The sequence below is a fragment of the Vipera ursinii genome (genome assembly GCF_947247035.1).
Source record: "Vipera ursinii genome assembly, chromosome: 2".
Taxonomy (NCBI): Eukaryota; Metazoa; Chordata; class Lepidosauria; order Squamata; family Viperidae; genus Vipera; species Vipera ursinii.
Genome location: NC_139513.1, coordinates 51,585,563 through 51,604,389, shown reverse-complemented (window position 1 = coordinate 51,604,389; position 18,827 = coordinate 51,585,563). Strand labels below are relative to the sequence as shown.

The 18,827-nt window shown below is 40.6% G+C and overlaps 1 protein-coding gene across 2 annotated transcripts in view; it reads right to left on the bottom strand.

Moving 5' to 3' along the window:
- The window catches only part of SLC41A3 (solute carrier family 41 member 3), a 39,110-nt gene extending 36,510 nt beyond the window's left edge, over positions 1-2,600 (bottom strand). Inside the window, exon 1 of one of the 2 annotated variants that reach the window (XM_083353849.1) lies at positions 2,537-2,600. The gene's annotated coding sequence lies outside the window, so the exon portion shown is untranslated. Of the gene's footprint in view, positions 1-2,392; positions 2,499-2,536 lie in introns of those variants that run through there. The other variant, XM_083353850.1, reaches the window with a different exon arrangement.
- Positions 2,601-18,827: the final 16,227 nt, after the last annotated feature.

Sequence of the window (18,827 nt, the reverse complement as noted above, 5' to 3'; positions counted from 1 at the left end):
ACCTGGTGCCCTCCAGATGGATTTGACTAGGGCAGGGGTAGGCAACCTCGGCTCTTTTATGACTCGTGGACTTCAACTCCCAGAATTCCTGAGCCAGCTATGCTGGCTCAGGAATTCTGGGAGTTGAAGTCCACGAGTCATAAAAGAGCCGAGGTTGCCGACCCCTGGACTAGGGTGCCGCATCTGGGTTGGGAATTCTTTGCTGTCTTCCAGTGGCCACTCGAAGGTTTGCTACACTCTCAGGAATGTGGTGGAGTTGGGAAGATTGGTCTCAAGTTTTTCTCTACTCCCGGAATGGAAGCCATAGAGCAGGATCCCATCTGGATCGGTCACCGGGACCAGAGGTTTTGTCTTCCGAGCTTTCGGACTCGTTCTGGAGCCCATTCTCAGGGCACTTCTCTGCGTGCTTTGGGTTAAATACCACAGACAGAACAGCCCAAAGCACACAGAGAAGTGCCCTGAGAATGGGCTCCAGAACGAGTCCGAAAGCTCGGAAGACAAAACCTCTGGTCCCGGTGACCAACCCAGATTGAACGCTGCAACATAATCTTGGGACACGTATATTCTCCTTCATTCTCCTACATTACTGGGACTTTGCAGGAAATCCCACTAAGAATTGATGTAATAATAATTGGTCTTTAAAGTGCTGTAAGAGACTTTCTTTGGAGGCAGAATTTCTGAGAATGAAGCCTTTTGTACAAATATGAATTATGTTTTTTAATTTTTTTTAAAGAAAACTTGCTCTGAGAACAGCAACTGTAAGAGGGAGCTTGGAGGCCTAATGGACGATCACTTGACCATGATCCAGCAGTATGCAGCAGCCAAAAAAGCTAATACAATCATCAGCAGCAGCCAAAAAAGCTAATATAAACAGAGGCATAGAATCAAGATCATGCAAAGTATTAGTACCGCTTTATAAGACCACACCTGGAATACTGCAGCCAATTTTGGTCACCATACTACAAAAAAGACCTTGAGAGTTTGGAAAAAATTCAGAGAAGAGCAACTAAGATTATCCAAGGCCTGGAAACTAAAGCATACAAAGAACGGCTGCGGGACTTGGGTTTGGCTAGTCTAAAGAAAAGAAGAAATAGGGGAGACATGATAGCAGTATTCCAGTATCTGAGGTGCTGCCGCAAGGAAGAAGGCATCATACTATTCTCCAAAGCAACAGAGGACAAGACAAGAAACAATGGTTGGAAACTGACCAAAGAGAGAAGCAACCTGGAATTAAGGAAAAACTTCCTAACAGTGAGGACAATTAACCAGTGGAACAGCTTGCCTCCAGAAATTGTGGGTGCTCCATCACTGGAGATTTTTAGGGAGAGGCTAGACAGTCACTTGTCTGAAATGATATAGCTTCTCCTGCTTGAGCAGGGGGCTGGACTAGAAGATCTCCAAGGTCCCTTTCAGATTCTAGTCTAGTCTATTCTCTTTGTCTCCAAAGCAAGAAATAGATATTAGATAAAGGAAAACAAAATTTCCTGCTGAAAATCATGGTATATTGATGAAAGACTGTCAAAGGCAAAGTGATTCCAAATGTCATTTGGATTTTTCTTTTTCCCTTTTCAAGTGAGATGAGATGGAGATAGTATGCAGAATGATGTTAAAACCAAGACCCCACTTTTTTAGAAAGAAAAGGAAAGAAAGAAGAGAATGAAGGAAGGAGAGAAAGAAAAGGAAGGAGAGAAGAAAAGGAAAGAAGAAGAAAAAAGGTGGAAATTCTGAGGGGTATGACTTTGAAATTCTGATGAATTGTATTACTTCACACAACAGCTGCCACTAAGCCAATTGCTCACAATATAGCTATGTTTGTTGCTATAAATATGCTCCAATCAAACAAACAATGCTAGTAACCTCAAAGAGAGTCATTTAGCAGAACTGCTCCATCTGGAAAAACCCCTTCTGGTGAAGATGTATTGCTTAATACTTGTAGTAATAGTTTTCCTTTCCTTCCAGAGCACGCTGAGTTTGAAGGATGTTGGGATATTGCATCTTCTATTAAAATTAAGTTGGAGGAGAATGAATGGGTACTTCAAATCTTAATATTCACATTTCTGTCACAATTTACAGAGAACGAAAATCTTCCTCAATGAGTGAATGGAAGTATAATGCATATACTAATAAAGAGGAACATAATTTATACCACACAATGACAACCAAAACTAGTCACAACATCTTTATGTATTAACAGGACATGCTTGTTCTATCATTACCTGTTGTACTCAGGTTGGGTGTGTCGGTATCTGTTGTCCAAGCCAGCGCAAACATATTTGTGTACTTGTAGGTAATATAATTGCAGCACTAAAGCACACGATACCACTAGATCAGCCATACTCATGCAACATGAATAGGAATCATGCTATCGCATTTCAGACTGAAGAAATGTTACCTCCAATCCTCAGCTACAATGACAGCCTGTGCTAAAAAAACAGCCAGTTCAGAAAATGAAGTGAATAGGTGAAAAGATTTTTAAATTGTGTTTCATGGGATCCCCTGTCAGATTATCACTTGAAAGGCAATTTCTCCCACCCACCCCTCTCCAAGACACAGCCTTCTGGAGGTGATGGTAACTGAAAACTGCAGCTGCTGTGGACTCTTTTTCGTGATGTCACTTGTAAATCAGGCAGGCTTCAGTTTCAATCCACTTAGCATTTCTCTACATCTTTTCAAGGGAAGTGTCTCTTTGTATGATCTGGGCCAGGATGAGTCTCTTCCCTCCCCAAAAGAAGAAATGGAGGCACCCAAAGTTGCACATTCACTCATATGAGCTGTAAGGAAAGCAAGCTTGGATGAGTGAGGATTGAGATGGTGTGGGGAGCTATCCATGTTAAAAATAGGGTTGCTTCACCAAGGCAGTTTTTAGAGCTCTACTGCTATCGGTTTTCATCTAGCTGAGCTCCAAGAAATGGGAAATGCCTTGAGCAATGCAGAAGAGTCAAGGGTTGAGAGAGCAGCTTTGCTCTGTGCACAAATACTTTGGCACTTGTAATGCTTTGATATAAATCATTTTGAAGAACACCAAGAAACGTTATGGGTTACTGGTTTGACCAGATTAAAAAAAGTATAAAACCAACGCAGAGAATTACCACCAGATAGATTCGTAACCGGCTGACCAAACGCATTCAATGTGTAGTCCTTAATGGAACTGCATCTACATGAAAGGAGGTATGCAGTGGGGTGCCCCAAGGCTCTGTTTTAGTACTCTTCAATATCTTCATCAATGATTTAGATGAGGGGACAGAAGGGAAAGTCATCAAATTTGCAGATAACACCAAACTGGCAGGAATAGGCAACACTCCAGATGATAGGCTCAATATATACAGAAGGATCTTGATAGATGTGGACACTGGGCACTATCTAACAAAATGAAAATCAATGGTGAAAAAAGTAAGCTTCTACATTTAGGCAAGAAAAACCAAATGCACAGGTATAGTATAGGTGGTACCTGGCTCAACAGTAGTAACTATGAGAGGACTAGTGGACAATCAATTAAATATGAGCCAACAGTGTGCTGCAGCTGCCAAAAAAAGCCAATGTTGTCCTAGACTGCATTAACAAGGATAGAATCAAGATCATGTGAGGTGTTACTACTACTTTATAATACCTTAGTAAGATCACTTAGAACAGGGCTTTTCAACCTTTTCACCCATTATTCCACTTTTAGGATATGGCAACATCTGAGTACCACCAATCGCCTAGCAAGGTGTCAAAAACTTGATGACCAAAAAAAAAAAAAGGAAAAAAGTGATGAAGTACTTGTAGTCCTTGACTTACAACAGTTTGCTTAGTGACTGTTCGAAGTTACAATGGCACTGAAGAAAGTGCCCCCCAAGCCACAGCCGAGCAAGACGCCTGCCCGCCCGGTGGCACTCTTCCTCCTGTCCAAGATTTTCATTGTTGTGAGCATTTCTGTTGAGGATTGGCAGCGGGGGTGGGGTGGGGTGGGTGTTTGGTTTTTATTCCCCCCCCCCATCTGCTGGGTAGTTGCAGCAGGTTTTGGTCACTTCACATGACCCTGGGACACTGTGACCGTCCTATCTGAATGTAAGCATCTGAATGTAAATCACAAGACACTGGAGACGCTGCAACATTCCAGTTGATCAGCGCTTCTTCTGGGCTCAGCAGAAGCACCAGGATCAGTGCTGAGCTCCAGCTGGAGCCTGGCGCTGATCCTGAGGCTTCCCCTGAGGCCTGACAGCCCTGAAGAAGCGCTGATCCTGGTGCTTCCACTGAGCCCTGACAGCCCTGCAGCTCCAGCCATCTCTCGCTCAGGCTTGTGCGGTGCTGCCACCGGTTCAGCTTATTCCCATCCCCCGCTACCACTTTTCTAGGATAGTCATGTACCACCTGCCAGGTGCCGATGTACCACAGGTGGTACCTGTACCACTGGTTGAAAAGCCCTGACTTAGAACAGGCATGTCAAACTCGTGACGTCGCGTGACATATCGTGACTTTTTCCCCATTGCTGGCAATGGGGTGAGCATGGTTTTGTCGTGATACATTCGGCCTGCGGGCCGGCAGTTTGACATGCCTGACTTAGAATATTGCATCCAATTTTGGTACCTATAAAAAAGATGTTGAGACTTTAGAAAGCGTGCAGAGAAAAGCAATAAAGATTAGGGGACTGGTGGCTAAAACATAAGAAACAGTTGCTGGAATTGGGTGTGTCTAGTTTAATGAAGAAAAGGGCAAGGGGTGACATGATAGCAGTGTTCCAATATCTCAGGGGCTGCCACAAAGAAGAGGCCAGGACAAGAAGCAATAGTTGGAAATTTATCGAGAGAAGCAACCTAGAACTAAGGAGACATTTCCTGACTGCACAATTAATCAGTGGAACGACTTGCCTTCAGAAGTTGTGGGTGCTCCAACACTGGAAGTTTTTAGAAAGAGATTAGACAAACATTTGTCTGAAATGGTATAGGATTTCCTGCCTGAGCACGTAGTTAAAGTAAAAGACCTCCAAGGGCCCTTCCAACTTTCTTATTTCTTTCTGAGCCAGTTTGATCTAGTGGTTAAGGCACCAGGCTAGGAATTGGGAAATCATGAGTTCTAGTCCTGCCTTACATATGGAAGCCAGTTGAATCACTCACTCTCAACTCAACTCATATCATAGTGGGAAAATAGGAGGAGGAAGGTCTGTTGAATACATTCACCACCTTTAGTTAATTGTAAAAAATAATAAATGTGGGATACAAATAAATATAAATGAATACATTAAAAAACCAGCAAGGTATGTAATAAATTGTCAGTCAACTCCAATCTGATCTAGACAGTCTGGCCCTTTGAAATGGCCTTAATTATTCTGAAAATTGTTCAGCTTTTTAAACCACCTAAGCTTAAGCTGCAGATCCCTTGGATTCATTTTCTGTGGTTGCATCACATAACTGGGCTTAATTTTCTTTCTACCTAGCAAAACAATCAAGATGACTTTCCAGCTTTGCTATTGTGAAGATTGTAACGCTTCTTTATTTCTGCTTTCTCCCAGACCAAGAGTAACTTCCCATGGACAAGAGAAGTTAAAGAGACAAATGGCTTTCTCTTCAATGGTAGAGGGAAGAACGCTTTTATTTTCCCCAAATTCTGAAGTCAGTGATGCTTGTCACTAAGCAAATACGAAGCGGCCTCACTTTCCATACTGTGATGAACTTTCAACTGCTTAATATATAGACCCATCATTCTGTTCCTTTCAGAGTAAAGTAATGTTGTGCAAAGACAAAAAAGGAGTGAATTGTAATCTCCCATTGTTACTGTTGTGAGCTTTTCTTGATTTTTTTAGTAAAGTGAACAGAAAGACCTCATCCATCTCCTCTGGTTTTCTAAGCAATGTATGATATACTCCCACAACAATATGGGAGTATATTTTATCAGTTTGCATAATGCAAAGACTGATCATTATTGGTTGTATTGTCAAGGTTTAATAATGTGTTTATGAATTGGGCTGAGTAATTTCCTCTGTATGTAACGTATGTTCTATTATTTCTCATTTTTGCTGGTTTTGGGCATTTCATTCCTTTGGTTATTTTAAAATTATATATTAAAACATAGTTAAAGTTCCAACATTTTTTTTCACAAGTGCTATTGCTAAGTTGGATATTACCCATCCTACCTCCTTGTATTTGATTTTTGCTTCCTAGGTGAAGAACTTGGTAGCTGTCCGTTAAATTTCATTTTGTTATTTTCAGTTCATTTCTTTGATTTATCAAAACTTTTTTTTGAATTTCAGTTCTGTCTTCTACACCATGAGATATTTTGTCTTTATGTCTTTTGGCATGAGATAATGGGTTGTAATTTGCATAGTAAACCTTCCTTCCAGACTGCACCATGGGCTGTGGTCAGGTGCTTTTAACCAGGGCTGTTTTTCTCGTAGAACGCTCAGAACGGCGTTCCGGCACCTTTTTTTGCAAAAAAAAAGTTCCCTCTATTGGCTTTCGAAAGCTGATTGGGGGGGTAAATCTTGGCTCTTTTTTATGACGCATGGACTTCAACTCCCAGAAATCCTGAGCCAGTCATGCAGAGGGGAAAGAGAGAGGTTTCCAAGCTGAGCCATGCTGGCTCAGGAATTCTGGGAGTTGAAGTCCTTGAGTCATAAAAGAGCCAAGGTTGCCTACCCTGCACTAGAGGAGGACATTAAAATTATTTACAAGGTTACTTCTTTAGGAACTAAACTTTTAAAATCTAAAACAGCTAATTCAAAAAAGCCAACAGGAAAGAACCTCATATTTTTCATCTGCTTCTGTCTTTTGGAAGGTAAAATTAGATAACAAAATAATCTATTTCCTATGTTAGCATCTCTGCAATGAAATCAATAAAGGTAACAGGAAAGAAATGAGACACATTTTTCTCAATGTAATATGTCTAATTTAGCTGATGCTAGAAAAAATAGTATCTTTTGTAAATACTCTTGAAAACTATGTTGAATCTGTAACCATCTATTACAACTAAACCACTTTAAACAATTCTTAAGAATGAAATATTCTTAATTTGGACTTTACTTTTACTGTTTGGACTCTTGTATGTTTTGTAAAATAGATTATTTAGAATCTAGTTATGTTGCACTTCAGTCTTTAGATAATTAACCTGGTAACAATATATGATGTTTTCCATGGTGAGCTTAACATCGATAGCAACATTTATTAAAAAGGCTAAAATAATTTCTGGTGGTATTATCTGTACATTAAAATTTTGCTTAGTCACAATCTTTCACTTTTCACATTCTGGACAAGCAATGGTCATATATACTAGCAAAAGATGTTACATATGTGCATAAGTGTAGTCAGTAGCATATGCCTTTTTAAAAATATCAAACATGCAAAGAAACAAAAATAAGTCCAAAATATATGTATTACATCCAGAAATGCCAACTTCGCAACCAATATTTCTCATCCATAACTATGGCACCCCAAGGATACCTGCATACATGCAAATGCTTCTCTGGGATTAGTAACGCAGCAGGGATTGCTTTTTCCTTCCAGTAATACAGTTGCAAGAAAAAGTATGTGAACCCTTTGGGATTACGTGGTTTTTTGCATGAATTGGCCATAAAATGCACTCTAAACGTCATGTAAGTTACAACAATAGAAATACACAGTCTGCTTAAAATAATACTACACAAACATTGGCTGTTGTCATGTTTTAATTGAACATAAGATGGAAACATTCACAGTGCAGGGTGGAAAAAGTATATGAACCTTTGGACTTAATAACTGGTTGACCCTCCTTTGGCAGCAATAACCTCAACCAAACGTTTCCTGTAGATTGCTGGGAAATACCAAACGTGGCATTGAGAATCCCAATGTTTGTTACAAATTTTTCTGGATGTGGTTGGAAAGAGACCTAGAAATACCAGCACAAATACATCACACTTGTTGAACGTGCACACTTGTTCACACACTCACTTACTGCCCTGATGCTTCCAAATGCCATTTGATCATTCTCTCACTCACTTACTGCCCCATCGCTTCCAAACGCTTCCAAATGCCACTTGCTCGCTCACTCACTTACTGCATTTGGAAGCAACGGGGCAGTAAGTGAACGAGTGCCAGTGCCGGAGGCCATCAGCTCTTTGGTGTCAGAGACCACTGCCACAAGGAACACAGCTCACTGCCACAAGGAACACAGCTCTGGTTCGGGGTTCGGAGCAGCTCTGGGTGGGGGCTCAGCACGGGTTGTGGCGTGGCAACTGCAGGGAGGGGAATCCCCATGGCGGCTGTGGGGAGGGGAATCCCCGCAGCATGTGGCTCTGAGCTGCAGGGCCAGGGGTGCAAAGGATGGGTAGCAACGCTGTAGCAAGACACTGGCATCACTCCCAGTGACAGCACCTCTGAGTTCCAGCACCCTTTTTTTTTTTTTTTGAAAAAAAGCACTGCTTTTAACTATTGTGATTTTAAGGGCTTGTTGGAGTCCTGCTTCAGTGTGACTTGTACAGCTCAGCACCTAATCAAAATTCTGTTTGTTCCACAAGGAGGTGTTCTAATGGCCTATAAAATATACCTATTTTAGACAGCATTTTGCCATTAGCTGTTATGAGTGAGAGATTGGCCATTTTACCCAGATCAAGTGCAAAATAATAATTATATAATGTTATTTCCCATGTCTTCTAACAAAGTAAATGACCAAGGGTTTAATAAAAAGTACGATGGAAGCAAATTTTGTAAATGGATTGACTGTGACCAACAGAGTTATATTTTCTTGGCTACTGCAGTCAAATCAAAATTCCATTTGTTGTTTTTGTTCTTACTATTCAAATATGTAGCCATTATAACACAAGAAAGCTGTTACATATGGAAATGATTTGTGATCACACAGACTTAATTCTTGGAAAAAAGTATAAATAAAACATTTCCACAAAATTAGTAGCAGGAAATTCAGATTGTTTTGTTTGGAGTGCTCATCTCTTCAGTTGTCATCTGTAAAAACTTAAATAAGACCTCCAGGATTGGGGCATTTCAAAGACTGTGAGATCTTGAAAAGGAACGGGATCTTAAAAAAGAGTATATATGTTACTGGCAATGTGTGAGAATCTGGCACTATGTAGAATGCCTACGAAATCTCTAGAATGTGTGACATTTTTAGGCAAAGATTGAAATGTCTGTGTTATTTTAATATGCTATATACTTTCCCTAGGCACTGTGTATGATACCTAGATATTATGCAGAACGACAAGTGTTATGTACATAGGGGATGTCACACAATGAGAAGCCACTGACACCACAGGTGGCAGGGTGCTCTGCCAGGATTGGCAGGGCATCCTTTGGTGGGAAATCTGGATATTGGGATTGGTTCGAAGTATACCTGGCTAGGTATATAAAAGGGGCAGTAGCCCTTTGTTAGAGTTAGTCTGTGCTGAAGCAATAAAGTGTACTATGTGTACCCTGTTGTCCTGAGTCGTCCATCTTGGCCATGCGGTCCAGAACTCATGATCTAACAACAAGAACTATTTAGGCAAAGAGAGTCATGAAAAGAATTAGGGTTAACCCTAACCCTAATCCTCTATTGAAAAGACCTATATGAAAATGAAAGAAAAAGTGCAAAATTTAATACAGGACTTTCTTGCTGAAATAAACAAGGAAAAAAGACCAGTATTGACCTACTTATTGCAACAACGAAGGCTAGAATGGCATGTTAGAGGGGAGTATTTTATATTTTGCTAGTTTCCTTTTGGCATTGCATAGAATGCCTAGGAAATGTGTGAAATGTTAAGCATTTCATACTTTGATGTCCCATTTTTGGCATTCTATACATTTCCTAAGTTAAGGGACGTGGTGGCTCAGTGGGTTACGACACTGAGCTTGTCGATCATATGGTTGGCAGTTTGGCGGGTCGAATCCTGAGTGCCGCATAACAGAGTGAGCACCTGTTACTCGTCCCAGCTTCTGCCAACCTAGCAGTTCAAAAACACTTAAAAATGCAAGTAGAAAAATAGGGACCACTAAGGTGGGAAGGTAACAGTGTTCCGTGTGGCTTTGGCGTCTAGTGATGCCGGCCACATGACCACGGAGACGTCCTCGGACAAGCGCTGGCTCTTCGGCTTTGAAACAGAGATGAGCACCGGCCCCTAGAGTCGAAAACGACTAGCACGCATGTGCGGGGGAACCTTTACCTTTACCTATACATTTCCTAGGCATTCTATAAAATGCCCAATTTCACACACACACACACACACACACACACACACACACACACACACACATATACATATACAGTATAACATTCTTCAGCGTATGCTATTTGCACTGTACATAGAGCAACATTTCCTAATCATCTTTACCCAGTTCCTATAACTCTCAGCCAATACAGCTTTTCTGGATGAGAATTATAGTTATATCAGTTTGAGGAAGCTAGGTTTTAGATGGCTATAATTTATCTATAAAGTTTGTTTGAACTCAACTTTATCTTTTATTGTCTCCTCTCAAAACTTCCATAGAACAGAAGAATCTAGCTAGGGAGATAATAATTGTGGTTTTATTTTTCATCTCAATTCTGTTTATCAAAAGTAATACTCTGGTATTTTTCATTTTCTTAATTTCAATGCATTCAAGCTAAGGAAAGCAGGGAGAAGCAAGATGATGTAACTGTAAATAGAAAGAATGCCTAGCTTTCAAAGAATCACATTTACAGGCCAGTGTTACATGAGAAACATCAACTTTATTTAGAAAGCAGCATTATAACAGGAACAATGTCTGGTTTATTTTATTTAGACAGCATGGTGTTTCCTTTATTCTCCTAGAAAAAGGAGGTAAAAATGCAACACCTCTTTGATACATCCTTTGCCCCCTAATAGCCCATAAGCTTAAAAATGTCAAAAGCTGATGCATATGTAGAACTATTTGGAAAGGCTCACTTTAGCTTTTCAGGTCAGAAGTGTTGCAGCAGAAGAGAAATGGAGTTCCCTTTCTTGTATGGAGATACAAGTGTGCAGAATTTCCAGAGAAGACCATGAAATGCTAGACCTGGCCATTTCACTTGTGCGTGACACATTTCTATATAGCATGAGCATCTCCTAAAATTATGAATCTCTGAGAGGAGCACATGAAATTTAGAGGAAAAAGAATTTTTTAAAATAAAGAACAAGTTAAGAAACAGCCTAAATGCTACAATAATGTAAATGCATCCTTAATGTTCATATTTTGTTTGCATCACACAGCAATTAAATACTGACATTTTTTCCCCCTTGAAACCTGAGCAAGGGGAACAGTGGAAGGTAGATTGTGAACATTTGTATGTAAATGACTGCTATTTTATGTCAATGTTGGTCAGAGAATAAATCAGGGATATGTGAAGTCTCCATGGTTATTTACTGCATTTATGGATAAATGTTTCAGGAATACTTGTGGGGACATTAGAGGAATGTTGATTGGGAATATGATTGTTTGTATAAAGGTAGTTCTCAACTTATGACCACAATTAAGCCCAAAATTTCTGTTGCTAAATGAAACAGTTGTCAAGTGAAGTTGATCCATTTTACTACCTTTCTTGTCACAGTTGTTAAGTGAATCATTTAGTAACATGGTTGTTAAGTGAGTCTGGTTTCCCCACTGACTTTGCTTGTCAGAAGTTCGCAAAAGGTGATCACATGACCCCAGGACACAACAGTCATCATAAATATGAGTCAGTTGCCAAGCATCCGAATTTTGATCACATGACCATGGAGAGGCTACAATGATTGTAAGTTTAAAAAATGATCATAACTCACTTTTTTCAGTGATGTAACTTTGAATGGTCACTAAATGAACTGTTGTAATTTGAGGACTACCTGTACTTTTACACAGAGATAACGTTACATTGTTGGTGAAGAGCCAAAATGGAATACAGTGATTCTCAAGCGACTTAATGATGAAACAAAAATTATATAGATTTGAGCATTAATTTACTGATGGCCAATATAGTTCTACTTGAAAGCGAAAATGGAGTGAACAGAAGCAAATTAGAAAACTAGAGTAATTCAGATACCATCACAGAAGAGAAATTGTATGGAGAAATTTTAAAGAGTGCCAGTGATGATAGCAAAATAGCACATTGGGTGTAGTCTGTTGCAAGGAATGAATATGAATAGATAAAAATGGCTATGCTGTAGAGTACGCTGTCCAGTTTCTTATATTGAAATAGAAGTTGGATCAGTGGTGGGATTCATCCAGTTCGCATCAGTTCGGCAGAACCAGTAGCTAATTTTTTATTGCCCAGGCCCAGAATGGACTTCTGGAAGCGGCATCCACACAGAGAACTGGTTGTTCACATATTTGAATCCTACCACTGAGGTAGATATAGCAGGAAAATCAATAAAGTATATTAAATGTGATGGGAGATGAATTGTTATAAAGAACTTGATCAGTAGGAAAGAAGAACATTCAGGTCATTTGAAGAAAATGTTTAAGAATGAGATAAATGGAGAAGCTCTTTGTGGTTTGAATAAGTTGGTGAAATCCTAAAAAAGAGAAGAGATGAGAAGTCTAAAGAATAAAAGGCAATGTAATGAAACTATAGATGTGACAAAAACAAGGATGAATTTGCAAGGATGCATGTTGTTGTTAGTTGCGAAGTCGTGTCCGACCCATCGCGACCCTATGGACAATGTTCCTCCAGGCCTTCCTGTCCTCTACCATCTTCTGGAGTCCATCTAAGCTCACGCCTACTGCTTCAGTGACTCCATCCAGCCACCTCATTCTCTGTCGTCCCCTTCTTCTATTGCCCTCAATCTTTCCCAGCATTAGGCTCTTCTCCAGTGAATCCTTCCTTCTCATTAGGTGGCCAAAGTATTTGAGTTTAAGCTTCAGGATCTGGCCTTCTAAAGAGCAGTCAGGGTTGATCTCCTCTAGGACTGACCGGTTTGATCGCCTTGCAGTCCAAGGGACTCGCAGGAGTCTTCTCCAGCACCATAGTTCAAAGGCTTCAATTCTTTGGCGCTCAGCCTTTCTTATGGTCCAGCTTTCACTGCCATACATTGCAACTGGGAAGACCATAGCCTTGACTATGCGCACTTTTGTTGACAGGGTGATGTCTCTGCTTTTTAGTGTGCTGTCTAGATTTGCCATGGCTTTCCTTCCCAGGAGCAAGCGTCTTTTAATTTCTTGGCTACAGTCCCCATGTGCAGTGATCTTGGAGCCCAGGAAAACAAAATCTGTCACTACCTCCATTTCTTCCCCATCTATTTGCCAGGAATTGAGAGGGCCAGATGCCATGATCTTGGTTTTCTTAATGTTTAGTTTCAACCCAAGTTTTGCACTTTCCTTCTTCACCCGCAACAAGAGGCTCTTTAGTTCTTCTTCACTTTCTGCCATTAGAGTGCATAGATAGGTATAATAAATAATGTTTTTGTAAACTGGAGTTAGGTAGATTTCCTTTCCCCCCTGTCTTATGTCCTGCCATTTACCAGCTGCTTTCACTCTTTTTCTGTATTTTGCATAACATTGCTTACCCCAAAATGGAATAATAGCCTTCTGGGCATGTATTGTATGGTTGTGAGTATATTCGAACGAAATAAACTTTTCAAGAAGTGCATGAATCTTCAGTTGCCTGTAGGTGGCAGCATTAGAATATGAAACCCATATTCTAATCCTCGGAGAGAAAGAAAATACAAAGAACTAAGGGGAATTCCGAGCCTTCAGGGTTACTACAGTAGTATCTGCTTAACTGCACTACAGTTATCCCATACTGCTTGCATAGATTGTGATGTGACTTGTTTCCACATCCCAGTGGAATGGGACTCAGGCATCTGACATTCAGATGATAGCTGGATTTTCTGATTTATTGCTCATTAGCTCAGCTTCGCAGTACAGTACAGGGGTCTTCAAACTTGGCCCTTTTATTTATTTTATTTTTTTTAATTCCATTTATATCCCGCCCTTCTCTGAAGACTCAGGGCGGCTTACAAGCTTAGCAGTAGCCTTCATTCTATGCATATGCCTGCTTATTAGGGCTTTCACACACACACCCCAGCGGCATTATTACAAAGTCAGCTTAATTGCCCCCAACAATCTAGGTCCTCATGAAGTCCTTATGACTTGTGGACTTCAACTCCCAGAATTCCTCAGCCAGGCACGCTGAGCTGACCCCTGCCTCAGTATATCTGGGTCCCATGCTTTCAAAAACTGACTACACCCTTGGTTGCTGGAATGATCATAGACTCACATGATGCTGTGTTACGCTGAAGTGTTGCACCATTTTCCCGTGCATCTGTTTATTTTCAATTCTTTCAATTGCGTTTCTATCATCCTAGATCAGTGGTCCACCAAATAGTGCTAAGCTCTCTGGAATCAAAGGCTAGGGCTGACTGGAGCATCTCCAACGTGTAGTGCAGCAAGTAATAGTTGGAAATAGCTATGTGAGTTCAGTCTCGCAGACTGAAAAGTTCAACATTCCCCAAATGCTAGTTACTGAAGCCCATCTTGGAATTGATTTGAGTGGGATGGATCAATTTATGGGCAGATAGACCTAGCAAGGAGAATATGAAAAATTGATAAAGAAATCATGAAATCATGTCATTGTAAGAATGAATGTACAATATAATCTTTAATAAAAAGATAGATGGCATTGCAAAAAGAAACTTATGTAGTTTCTATACGTCTGTGCAGAGCGCATATGAAGGTGTTTGAAATATACAATTGGGGAATGTAAATATATTGCATTCCAATTGCAATTGCAATTGGTAGTGGGCTACAACTATGATAATCAAGTACAACTATGATAATCAGCTGATGGGAACTGCAGTCCACACTCTGGCATTATTTCTTTCCCTGATCTAGAGTTGAGATAGTTTTTGTTTGGGTATATCATCATCATCTTGTTTTAATTCTTTTTTATTTATTTGAATCTTTGTAATGTGTTATTTGTAATCTAGAGCAGGGGTCTGCAACCTTGACAACTTTAAGACTTGTGGACTTCAGCTATGCTGGCTGAGGAATTCTGGGAGCTAAAGTCCACAAGTCTTAAAGTTGTCAAGGTTGCAGATCCCTGATCTAGAGTCATTTAAGTGAGGCAACGTCTTAATTGATTAAGTAAATGTATAAAAGAAAAATATTGGGTTTAGGAAGCCTTCTTTGCAACTGAATTGAGAAGGTCTTCCCTTTGCTGCTGCTATGTGGGAAGATGCTCCCTTGTCCACTTCCATTAACACCAGCAGAGTGTCCCACAGGAGACTCAACCATCCTGCATGTAACCTCATGGAAGAAGTTTGTTCAGCCATGTGATTTTAAAATTAGCCTCCGTGGACTTTAATGACAGCCCCGTGCAATCTGATCTGGTAGTAGCCAAGCAAATGGTACAAAAAATAAGGAAAATTGCTTCGAAATTATGTGGTCTGTGTCAGATCTATTTTCCCCTCTTTTTTTTTCCTGTATGTCTACAAGTGAGTATACTTTAAAATATTCCAAGAACTATTCCATACTGCAGCAAAGAAAAATGCTCTTACAAATGGGTCTATTGGCATTTCCTTTTTTTCTGAGAAGAGTATTGTAACGCTGAACACTTAAGGTTGTTGGCCAATGACAACAGCAAGAAGAAAAATGAGCCTCAAAAACATTCAGCGATAGATTCATAAGATACGCAGTGTGCCCAGAAAGCATATGATTTTGGTGTGGTCAAGAGTGTGTTTGTCACATAGCTCTCTCTGTTAAGGAAGGGGGAAGCATGGTGTTAAAAGAGCTCTGCACACCCCCTCCAAGTCCCTGGGCAGTCCTCCAGCCTATGGGTTAGCCTTGATGCTCATGAATCAGCCTCTTTTGCAAAATTGCCTCCCCAGCTTGTTTACTTGGAAACTAAGTGCTTAAGGAACAGGGTGCTTTCCATGCATAACAATGATCCCTGTTTTAGATGGTCTCCCTTTGCTTTCACTCATGTTTACCAAGGGAGGCATATGTGTGCAAGGAAGCCTGTCTTTGCAAGAAATTTCCAGGAAACTGACCCAAAGAACATGAGAACATTTTCATTTTGAGACTGAGCTGACATTTGATGGCGCCAACATTTTAACTAACACGTACAAATGTGCCTGTTTTTTGTCCAGGTCTAGATAGATAAGAGAACTTAATTAGTAAAACAATCAACTTTTGTTTGGAATTCTCATTGCTACAATTGCACAAGGATTTAATGGTCTGGTGGGAAATACTGTGATGAATTTTGGGGGCCCCTGATGCTTCTTCATAGAGAACAGACTATAGACTATAATAGCAGAGCAGAGCATAGCTCCTCCTCCTCCTCCTCCTCCTCCTCCTCCTCCTCCTCCCCCTCCTCCTCCTCCTTCCCCTTCTCCTTTTCCCTCTTCCTCATCCAGCACACATCCATGTGGTTTTCTTGGCAACAATTTTATAGGCGGTTTGCTTTGCCTTCTTCCAAGGTCAGTTGGTTTTTGTGCCTACGTAGGACTAGATTTCACAATCTCTACAGGATGCTGTAATTGAGATCTGGGTATTTTATGGACCAGAGGCCACATCCGGCCCTTCGGCTGCCCTTGCCTGGCCCATGGCATTGATGGCATTGGTGGCACTGACGGCAGGGAGTGCAGCACTGGTGGCAAGGGTGGGGCAGTAGCAGCAGGAGGCAGGGCAACAGTCGGGGGGGCTGGGGCAGTGGCAATCTTCTACAACAATCCCAGTGTCTCACGTGGCCCTTGGAGAAATTCATTGCCCAGCCCTGCTCTAATTGTACACATGTGAACCATTAGAATCCAGTGGATATAATAGGATTTTGTTTTCCAGCCCTAAGGATTAGGATGTTAGGTTTTTAGGATTGGTTATGGTCTTTAAGTCCTTACATGGCATGGGTCCGGAGTACCTCAGGGAACATCTGCTGCCGGCGTCAACTTCCCTCTGCCCTGTGTGTTCCCACAGAGAGGGCCTCCTCAGGGTGCCACCGGTCAGAGAATGTCGGCTGGTGGCCCCCAGGGGGAGGGCCTTCTCTGTGGGCGCCCCGGAGCTATGGAATCAGTTACCGGTTGAGCTCCGGACGGCACCGGACCTTCGCTCCTTCCGGCGCGGTCTGAAGACCCATTTATTTGAACAAGCTGGCCTGGCCTGATGGGGGGATTTTAGGGTTTTTTAATGGGTTTTTATATTGTTACTGTTTTATCTGGGCAATTATTTAATTCTCTTTTAATTTTTGTATTTTCTATTTATATATGCCCTGTTCACCGCCCTGAGTCCTTCGGGAGAAGGGCAGTATACAAATTTGATAAAATAAATAAATAAATAAATAAATGTCACGATACACAGTACCCGTCTCTGGTATTAGCTCAGCATGCTGGATTAGAATATAAAAAAAGGAAATATCATTTTGCCCGTTCTCTGACAAAGAGTAAATGAAAGGGTAAAGTCAGTTAATCTTGGTACTCACATCTATTGTACATATTAACCATGAGCTGTCACTGGGGGTGTGTGTGGTTATTGTTTTTTGGTTTTTCCCCTATACTGTGTTTATTGTTTGTAAGCTGCCTAGAGTCACTGTGAGTGAGTAGGGGCACTGTATAGAATTAAAAAACCACACAATAACAATAAGAAACAATAAGCCTCCCCATCCCCCTGGCAACAACACATGGTTAATATGTACAACAGACATGAGGACCAAGATTGAATTTTAGAAAATATAAAATTTCTAAATAAATAAAATAAAATAAAATAAATATTTGGATGTCAACCATGCAGCTTATACTTGGGGTGGTAAGTGATCTGAATTGAAAAATATTAAAATGTGTTAACTCAACCTGTTAAATTCAGGCAGGCTTTGAGTCAATTAATGTAGAATCCCCAGCGTCATTTTTGGAGGTAACTAAAGATCGGTAGGAGTGAAAATAATTAACCACGGATGCCTTTAAAAGTGCTAATGTTTCGGAGGAAAATTCCAGTATTTTTGTGGCTTGTTCTTCATTACTGTGAATGATTTGCTTTTGATCATAGTGATGCTGTCTCCGATAACTGAAATGGGCATACAATTTTACGCATCAGGTCTGCTTAGAAAGTAATCGGTCATTTAATATATTATTCCATTATTCCATTTAATAATGGGTACCAACAGCCAATAGTGAACCAATGTATTGTAGCAATGTACAAAATAGCAATTAGTAGTAGTTCTATTCTCACTGGTGTCTATTAAATACAACATCAAGAAAATGTTTTGTTCTCATTATATTGCTGCTGATAAGTAGAACCCACAATTCTAAGGCTCGTGGTTTCTGAAGCCACCAGATTCATGGTCTCGATGTGAAAATTTCACTGTCCTGCCAAGTCCCTTGGCCACAGCCCCATTTGAAATACTGCAGTGCCTCCCATCTCTTTTCTCCTGATTCACATTAGATTGCTCTCCAATCTCCTACTATGCTGACAAGAGGGTTTTTTTTTAATAGCCTTATTTCCATTTGCACTTGGTAGAAGTAGTCCTCAACTTACAACCATTTGTTTAGGGACAGTTCAAAGTTAAAATGGCACCAGAAAAGGTGATGTATGACCGGTTTTCATGTTTACAACCTGTTGCAGCATCCCCATGGTCGCCTGATCAAAATTCGGCAACTAGCATGTCTTTTTGGATAGTTGCACTGTCCTGGGATCATCTGATCACCATTTGTAAACTTCCGACAAGCAAAGTGAATGGATTTGCTTAACAAATGCTCGATTCACTTAATAACTGCAGTGCTTTGCTTAACTGCAACTGTGGCAAAAAGGTCGTAAAATGGGACACAAGTCACTTAACAGCAAAGGTAATGTTGGGCTCAGCTGTGGTCCTATGTTGAGGACTACCTGTAGTAGTATCTTTTACAGTGAGTAAACATGTGGGGTAAAAAACAACAACAATACCCTTAAACTTTTTTAGAAAAGGCTTTAAGTCTTTTTCTGCCTTTATGGGAA